The sequence below is a fragment of the Macaca nemestrina genome (genome assembly GCF_043159975.1).
Source record: "Macaca nemestrina isolate mMacNem1 chromosome 4 unlocalized genomic scaffold, mMacNem.hap1 SUPER_4_unloc_6, whole genome shotgun sequence".
Taxonomy (NCBI): Eukaryota; Metazoa; Chordata; class Mammalia; order Primates; family Cercopithecidae; genus Macaca; species Macaca nemestrina.
The window spans coordinates 369940-380000 of record NW_027257560.1 but is presented as its reverse complement, the minus strand read 5'-3'; the positions used below and the strand labels follow the sequence as shown (position 1 = coordinate 380000).

The 10061-nt window shown below is 46.5% G+C and overlaps 1 pseudogene; it reads right to left on the bottom strand.

Moving 5' to 3' along the window:
• Positions 1–251, bottom strand: part of LOC139361069 (SH3 domain and tetratricopeptide repeat-containing protein 1-like) — a 38680-nt pseudogene extending 38429 nt beyond the window's left edge.
• Between the last annotated feature and the right edge of the window lie 9810 nt (positions 252–10061).

Genomic DNA, 10061 nt, shown 5'->3' with positions numbered 1-10061 from the left:
TAAGACCCACTTCATGTAGCCTGCCTGGAGCACAGACCCTGTCACATGGTAAATGCCCACTGAAGGTGAGTTATCTGTAGCTATTATTACCTGCCACTCCAGCGAACAAAAGGAGTCGATCAGGCCTCATCGTATCACCATGAAAGGATGTCCATGTCGACTACGCAGTGAGAATAGGGGAACTCAATGTTGATCACGTACTATTTTGTTTTTTACAGTGTGTACATACATATTTGTAGGCACACTGGAAAAGATCTGGAAGGAAATACACCCAGTGTTAATAGTGACTACCCCAAAGACACATTCATCCAAACACACAACAGAAAAACACTCACTATCTTTCTGACTTCCATATCATTTGAACTATTTTCAATAAGCGTCTATGGCTTTTGTAAAGTTTTTGAAAGGAATTTATTGCATTTTTTTCTGGAGAAACAAGCAGGAGCATGAAAAAGGTGGAAACAGAAGGTTAAATGGAATGGGACTCAATGGAATTGAGTCCCAGCCAGGTTCAGCAGGTACAGGAACCACGCACCTCTCACTACAACTCAACACCAGCTCTCTCTTCTCTTGGTCCAACGGCCCAAGACTTAGAGATAAAATGTTTATTGTGATCACATCAATCACACCAAGGAGCTTGGAACCACCCTTCCAAACTCCTCTGGTTCTGTGTACCTGCCCGGGGCTGTTAGCTTTCCTCCTGTGTCTTTGGCTGACCTGTAATCCCCTAGTGGTGGAAATGCACCCTGACACTTAGCCATCATCTCCACAACACTCAGCACCGCATAGAGACCAGGGCAGTGATGCCCACTCGGACTGTGATTCTACTTATAAAGAAAAGGACCAGGGGCCAGATGCGAATTGTCTTTGGTAACTCACCAGCTGTTGCTTGAACCAGAACAAAGCCAGGTCTCCTGATGCCCAGAAAAGAGCTAGTGCCTGTCCCACTGGAAACGTGGTGAAAATGTTTTGCTTGCTGTGAAAAGATGCACTACTGGAGAAGATGGGTGCAACTTCTCATGGAGACACTCAGCCCAGATCACCAGGAAACAGGGCTGCTGGATGAGACACTTGGCCCAGATCACCAGGAAACAGGGCTGCCGGATGAGACACTCGGCCCAGATCACCAGGAAACAGGACTGTTGGATGAGACATGGGGCCCAGATCACCAGGAAACAGGGCTGCCGAAAGAGACACTCAGCCCAGATCACCAGGAAACAGGGCTGCCGAATGAGACACTCGGCCCAGGTCACTAGGAAACAGGGCTGCCAGATTAGACACTAAGCCCGCCCACCGGAAAGGAAATCTGGATGGGCAATGGAGGGAAATTCACACAGCCCAATGACAGCAACAGCATGAACAAGACAAAAAATACCTGACTGGAAAGCCATAGCCTGGCTAGCAGATTCGAAACAGAGCCACAATCCTAGCAGCACATATCACTGCAACACAGAGCTTCAATCAGTGTATGCACACTTTAAGTAGATATGTAAAATGTCCATGTTTTTGGAACAAGGGGTATTTGTGTGTGTGTGATGTCAAAGAAAACAGCTGAGAAGAAACTGTGGCAAGGAAATAGAAATAGGCGCCCTTACACATTGACAGTGAGATAACGGTATGGCCCTAACGGAAGGGAATCCAGCAACACCCATCAAAATTTAAAATGCGCAGAACCCTGGATCCCTCAATTCCATTTCTAGCAATGCATCCTATGAACATATTCACGCAAATATGCAAGAATTATGTACAACTCAGCATTGATTAATCCAAACGGTTGGGAACAACCTAAATACTTACCGGCGGACAACCGTGTTTATCTTATGCCAACATCTGTGTTTTTAAAAACAAGACACATAGGCTCGGCGCAGTGGCTCACGCGTGTAATCCCAGCACTTTGAGAGGCTGAGGCAGGTGGCTCACGAGGCCAAGATATCCAGACCATCCTGGCCAACATGGTGAAACCCCGTCTCTTCGAAAAATACAAAAATTATCTGGGCATGGTGGCGCACGCCTGTAGTCCCAGCTACTCAGGAGGTTGAGGCAGGAGAATCCCTTGAAACCGGGAGGCAGAGGTTGCAGAGATCTGAGATCACGCCAGCCTGGTGACAGAGCAAGACTCTGCCTTGGAAAAACAAACAAACAAACAAAAACTGGCAACAGTGGTCACAGGGCAGTGATGGGAGTAGGACTGCCTTTCACTCTCCAGGACCTTTTGAATGTCACTCACATTACATATTCAAAATACATGACTACAGCAAATATTTTCAAAGAAACTATGAAAAACTGGGAGAATAAGAATATCTAACACACAGGACTGCTGTATAATTAAAGAATGAAAAATATTAAGCACTATCAGAGTTCAAAGGAAGAAAGATTAATTCTAGCTTGGATGTCAGAGTAGGTATCATGTAAAGGAAATGAGTATTTCAAGTCTTGAAGGATAGAGAAGATTTAAAGAGGCGGAAGTGTGGAGATGATGTCCCAGATGGAGATAAGAACATAGGCGAAGACGATGTCCCAGATGGAGTTTAGAACATAGGCGAAGACAATGAAGAGATGAGAAGGTATAAATTCTAAGTGCAGCTCTGAGGCTGGGCTTTAGAACAGGGCTTAGGAAAGAAGCTGGAACGCAAGGCTGATGGTGGGAATGGAAACACTGAAACCCAAACTTGCATATCACGCCCTGATCATGAGCCTTGAATGCCAAGCCAGGGAACCCGTCCTTGATCTTAATAATGAAAAATCACTGGGCTGGGTGTGGCGGCTCATGCCTGTAATCCAGTGCTTTGAGAGGCTGAGGCGAGAGGACTGCTAAGGATAGCACACCTGTAGTCCCAGCTACTCAGGAGGCTGAGGCGGGAGGATCACTTCAGCCCAGGAATTTAGGGTTACAGTGAGCTGTGATGGTACGCCTGCATTCCAGCCTGAGCAACAGAGCAAGGGCATGTCTCAAAAATCAAATCAAATGAAATAAAATCACTAAAAGTTTGTATAGACATGAAGTATAAAATCATACCATATATGAATTAATTCAGATATATAATATAAATTAGAGGGGGAAAAGAGAACTTAGGAAGCTATTATAAGAAAACAAGACTCAACTAAGACATGAGCAAAGGCCCTGGGCTCACAGCGCTATCTTCATATAAAGGAATGAACTACCACATTTATTTTCATGGTATCACCAACTTAGATACAGGCTACAGTATTCTGGAACCATCTCTGTATCAGTCAAATCAGATAGCCATAATACCATAGGGAAATACCATAAAAAACGCCATAGGCTGTGTGGTTTAAACATTAGTTTATTTCTCACAGCTCTGGAGGCTGGAAGTCCAAGATCAGAGTGTTGGCCAACTCAGTTCCGGGACAGGGACCTCTTCCTGGCTTGCAGACAGCAACCTTTCTTCTTGTTTCCTCACACCAGGGCAGTGGGAGCTGCCTGCTTTCTCTCTTTTTTTTTGAGACAGAGTCTCGCTCTGTCACCAGGCTGGAGTGTAGTGGCACAATCTCAGCTCACTGCAACCTCTGACTCTCTGGTTCAAGCAACTCTCCTGCCTCAGCCGCCCGAGTAGCTGGGATTACAGGCACGTGTCACCAAACCCAACTAATTTTTGTATTTTTAGTAGAAACAGGGTTTCAGGATGGTCTCAATCTCCTGACCTCGTGATCTGCCCACCTCGGCCTCCCAAAGTGCTGGGATTACAGGTGTGAGCCACCACACCCGGCCTGGTTTCTCTTCTTCTAAGGGCACTAATCCTGTGAGACAAGGGCCCATGCTCATGACCTCCTCTAACCCTTATCACCTCCCAAAAGTCCTACCCCCTAATACCATCACACTGGCAGTTAGGGCTCCAGTACAAGAATCTGTTGGAGACATAAACATTCAGTTTAGAACAATGTCTTTTCAATCCTGTTGAAAAAAACAACCAAATGAGTAGGCAAAGAAGTACCTTATATGTAAACAAGTCAGGACTTTTCATATTTCTGCTAACACATTAAGGTCAATTTAAAATGTCTGATAACAAGAGTCAGAAGCAGAGATAAATGAAAGTTAGTTACTCTGCATTTTAGACCCACATTGAGCTGTCTTTCAATGACATTGTGGCACAAAGAACACTGCTTTCTATTCCTGGTTTTGCCACCAAAAAAGCTGGAACATTTCCCTGTATTTCCGTTTATCTTGAAAATCACTGGGCTGACCTAGCAGACCTCCAAGGTCCCTTCCATTCACAAATTCCACAAATAACTTCCTACCAACAGATGCTACACAAATAAACTACACTGACGAAGGGGAAAGCTAACACTAGCAAACAATGAGATGAGACAAGACGTATAGAGAACTGGATCAACCACAAACTGGTGGACGATGAGCCGGCGGTGGATAAAAACACATTCCCTAATGACGGACAGAGAGGCAATGGCGCCGAGGTAGTATTGTGGAAGATTTCCTATTTTAAATCTTAAGATAAATGCCCAATTGTTTATATTCATTCTGATTAAATGTGAACATGAAAACTTCCTCCAGGGGACACAGACATCTAAAAAGTTCCCAATGTATCCAATTTGTCATTTGATATTTTTACTGACAAGAAAAATGAGGGACTGAATATACAAACAGACCATGCCTGATCATATGTATAAAGACAGAACTCAGACCACAACCTGTAGCTGCCCACCCAGGAAACCAATCCCCTATCTACAGTCAACAGCCAGGAGGCCAGCCAGGCTAGCACATCAGACAGGAAGCCAGACTGCTCTCTCTCCACAACCCAGAAGCTAAACCACAACTCTGTCCATGTGGCCAGGACTTGACTCAAAACTGACAGCTACCCTAATTTTGGCCCCTGTTTCCAGTTAGGATCATTCAGAGAAAGCCAAATATGCCCCTAACCAATCACATAGGACAACCCACTTCTGCACAGCCGCCTCCAGTCCCCACAACAGCCTCCACTGGGAGCCGTTCTTTTCCATCCTGAAATTTCCCCACTCTTCATCAGCCACTCACTTGCATGTCAGTCTCTGCCACACGCAAGTAATGGTGCTGACTCTCTTGCCACAGCAGTTCTGAGAAAATCACCTCTGCCTGTCTCATGCGAGCGGCCTTCCTTTATTTCCCCCAAAGAATAAGTCTTAAATGAGGGGCTTCTCTCTATATGGCCAAGCTATACAATTCAGAAGCCCAGCATGGCAGATTCCAAGCCTGAAAGACCATACACCCCTCAGGTCTTCTTTCCACAAAACACAGCTTCCTTGAGTTCTTCAGTCACTCCCACCAACCAGGGAAGGAACCACGTGTTATGGAAAGATGAAGGGCCTTGAAGTCAAACTTCTGAGTTCATCAAGTACTTCATCTTTCCACTTAAGAAATTACATGGCCTCGGCCAGGCGTGGTGGCTCACACCTGTAATCCCAGCAGTTGGGGAGTCCCAGTTGGGCAGATCACTCATGGTTGGGAGTTCAAGGCCAGCCTAACCAACATGAAAAAACCCCGTCCCTACTAAAAATACAAAATCAGCCTGGCGTGGTGGCGCATGCCTGTCATCCCAGCTACTCAGGAGGCTGAGGCAGGAGAATCACTTGAACCAGGGAAGTAGAGGTTGTGGTGAGCCGAGATCGCGCCATTGCACTCCAGCCTGGGCAAGAAGAGCAAAACTCTGCCTCAAAACAAAACAAAACAAAATAAATGACGTGAAATTGAACAATTTTCTTAACTTCTCTAAGCCTCTATCTTCATCTTCAATAAAATCATTTTACCTCCAAGATTGCATTAAATGGAATCCCACATGTAAACCAGCTGAAAAATATTAGGGGCCCAACAGCTGTGCGCTCCTACTGCCGCCCCACTTTACCCCAAGGGAGAAGCACAAGATGTCCAGAAAAAGCCTGTTGGTCCCTACACCTCAGCATCCTGTGTTCACACAAGGCGCAGTGGCATCCAGACTTACCGGGGTCACCCAAATACAAGACATGTTTTGATTTTTCAACTTAGGTACACATGGCTTCTAACGTTCACCATATATGATCCATAATTTAGAAGAGATTCTCCTACACTACCCCGTGGTTCTATTTTAGCAGACTTAGATGTGCCATAATAGCTCACTCTCTTAAGCCCTCTTCAGTATCAAAAACAAAACTTTAATCTGTAACACAGTTATCAGCAGTGAAAGTGGAAAAGGTACCTATGAGTCAAAATGACCCTCTGCCCCGCCCCGCCCCACCCTACAAAAAGCTGTTCAGGAGTATTTGGGCTGCTTATGAGAATGCTGTCTGTATTCCCAGGGACAAACGCCTACCCTGGTTGGAAGCTGCGCTGCTCAGCCTCCAGGGTAGAAAGCTCCCCACACCCTCTACCCAAGGAGAGGAGAAGCAAATGGGGTGGCCAGGCTCCAGGATGTGGATGTTTAGTGTGGTTTCTGCAGTCCAGGTCACCGCCATGGGTGAAGCTCTTCCTTCCTTCTTTTCCACCCAAGTGGCCAAGGTCCTACGGCCGCTGTAGGGCCTCTACCCTATGAGTTAGCCCAGCCATCATTCTCTCTTCTTCTTCTTCTTCTTCTTCTCCTCCTCCTCCTCCTCCTCCTCCTCCTCCTCCTCCTCTTCTTCTTCTCCTTCTCCTTCTCCTTCTCCTTCTTCTTCTTCTTTTTTTTTTTTTTGAAATGGAGTCTCACTCTGTCACCTAAGCTGGATGCAGTGGCATAATCTTAGCTCACTACCACCTCTGTAAACCGGGTTAAAGCAATTCTCCTGCCTCAGTCTCCCAAGTACCTGGGATTACAGACACCCGATACCACGCCCAGCTAATTTTTATATTTTTAGTAGAGACGGAGTTTCAACTTGTTGGCCAGGCTGCTCTCGAACACCCGACCTCAGGTAATCCACCTGCTTTGGCCTCCCAAATTGCTGGGATTACAGGCATGAGCCACTGCATCTGGCCGAGTCAGCCCAGCCATCCTGACATTTTGTTCTGGCAAAATTACTCTCTTCTACATCTACCTTCCAAGTAGCTAAATCAGAGATCTGGCCCTTGGGGCAGGCTTGAAGAATCCCTGTTTTTGGTCCTCAAGAGGTCCTTCCAGGGTCTGGGACAATTTCAAGACTTGTGTTCTTAAAGAGGAAAGAAACCTCACGTACATGGCTCTCGCAGAGCTCAGGCGAGCCCGTATCGGAGGCAAGGCTTGGGAGGTGGCCCTAAGGTTTGGGTGTGCCATCTATGATAACAGCTAAGAGATCTGAAGCCAGCTGTCTGGGTTCAAACCTCAATTCCAACAGCACTGGCTGTGTGATGTTAGACAACGTCCCCAGCCTCTCTGTGGTTCAGTTTCCTCACTGTAAAAGGGCCACAATAATAGAGCTGCTCTAAAAATTAAGTGAATTGGTGCATATAAGGTATTCAGAACAATGCTTGGCACATGGGGAGTTCAATAGACACGTATTGAACAGAGTAACTTAGCAATTAGTAAATATACTCATGCAGGCCAGGCGCTGTGGCTCACGCCTGTAATTCCAAAACTTTGGGAGACTAAGGCGAGAGGGTCCCTTGAGCCCAGGAGTTTGAGACTAGCATGGGCAACACAGCAATATTCCATCTCTAAAAATGTGTGTAACATACATGTATATATACACTCAAATGTTCACAGTGTATTTATAATATACAAAATAGCTGGAATACAGAGTTAACTATTCACAATGGTTACTTCTAGAGAAGGGGGAATGCAAATTTCAGCTTTTTACACCACACATATATTCTTGTATCATCTGAAATATTTAAGCAAATTGTATGCATAAATTTGCCCCGAAACACATACCAGAACAATGTAGTTTTAACTCCAAAATCTTCAAATCATGATGGAATTGTCCTGTGAAAGCAAATTTATAGAGATGAAAAGTCTCCCTGCAGCCTAAATGCTCTTTCATGTGACCTATATTACACAAACCAATGCAGAGGCCCAATCCTTGTCCCACTGTCATACGAATTTTTCAGTGAACTGCATTCCCCTTTACAAACTAGATGATAATTAGAGTTACCAGGCAAGAACGTGGATCCAGTTCTGCTTTTTCAAAGCCCAATGTTCCTCACATAATAACAATGCATTCTTCAACCGGTCAACTGCCCCCAACACCTGAGCTCTCTGTTGTACACAACTCAGCAAGGCCTGGGAGAAAGCAGGTGCAAATTTCACTTACTCAGTAACAACACATCCCGCCTGATTCTTCTGCTGGGCTAGTTCTCAAGTCATCTTTTTCTAAGCTTTCATTTGGCTCTGCCACACGTACCTAGGCTGGGTAAAACACTTTACCAGATTTTTTTTTTTTTTCGAGACAGAGTTTCACTCTGTCGCCCAGGCTGGAGTGCAGTGACGCCATCTCGGCTCACTATAACCTCTGCCTCCTGGGTTCAAATGATTCTCCTGTTTCAACCTCCCAAGTACTTGGGAATACAGGCATGCCACCACACCCAGCTAGTTTTTGTATTCTTAGTAAAGATGGGGTTTCACCATATTGGTCAGGCTGGTCTCAAACTGCTGACCTCATGATCCGCCTGCCTCGGCCTCCCAAAGTGGTGGGATTACAGGCGTGAGTCACTGCACCTGGCCTACTTTACCGGTTTTGTTCCTGAATGAAACCTGTTATTACTATCAATAATGTCAATCAGTGCCATTTCATTCACCGTGTGACACACACACAAAGCACTTCATACTCGCTCCACCTATCTGCTTTTCTGCAATGGCCGCAGTGTTCCCCATCTTACATGAGAGGCACAGAGAAAGACAATGACTTCTCCAAGGTTTTGTAATTCACAATCAGTGGCAGAACCAACATATCCAACCAGGTCTGGCCAAGGCCTGTGTTTCAGCCACACCACTTGGTTGCTGCCCCTAAGGCTCAATGGGCAAGTGACAGATCACTCCGATTGCAGAGGCTGCAGAAATGCCTTCCGCCATAGTACAATGGACGGTTCGCTCTCAGGAGGGGAGGCAGGGGTGGGAATCAGCACACGGTTCTGCTCGGTTTCTCATGCAGGGCACAGACTATGTATTTTGTGCCTTGGTTTGGAGGTGAAATGTCTCCTGCCCCCTGTACCACAGCTTTCTTTGGCCTCTCCACATAAAAGTACAACTGAGTTCCTCAGGGGCAGGCAGTGATCACTGCCCTGTGCCACACCTGACTGCTGTCCCAATAGGTGGACACACAGGCTCTTCTCTTATGGCCCAGGCTGCCCCCATCTGCTAAGCATCGAAAACTACACACAGGATTTGCAGAACATTAATGACATGGAGGTGACTGCTTCATCTCTGTTGAAAACTTACTGCTGTGTTGTAAAGAAGAGAATTCAGGAAAAGCTGAACATTTGAGGCTGGCTGGCTGTGATCTTCAGCTGCTGAGAAAGCCTCAGCTGCTCGGTTCCACTGTGGAAATCCAACTCCTCCCTCAAAGTCCAACTCACGTACACCTCCTCTGCGGTGCCTGCCCCTTCCTCCCTTTCAGAAGCACGTGCTCCCTCTGCAGTCCCAGAGCATTCTATCGCCAACTCTGGAGCCACACTGTCCCAGCCGACAGCCAGCTCAGTGCACAGCTGCCTCTCCCTGTGTGTACCTGCAGGCCCCACCTCGGCTGGAAGGCTGCCTCCTTCTCCTCCACACGGAGGCGGCACTCAGGACCTACTGAATGAGGGAGGGAGTGGATGAGCAAGATAGCCAAGGGCCACAGGGAATGAATGGCCTGCGGCTCCCAGCAGGAACAGCCCCTGCCCTGCCAATCCGGAGGTGCTGGCTCCGTTCTCAGCAGGGCTGCTAAAAGCTCCCTTATAACAGCTCTAGGCCACAACGACCAACTTGGTGTCAGGCCCTAAAGACACCAAAAATCCTAACAAATAAAGAGGCGGCTATGCAGCATGCTGGTTAAAAGCACAGGCTTTGGAGTCAGAGCTTGAATTCCACTTATTATGTGACCTTGAGCAAGTTACTCAAGGCATCAATCTCATTTTGTCACCAGCAAAATGAGGACATTATCCGCCACACAGTGTTGCTGAAAAAGTAAGAGAGGTGACAGACGCAAAGTGC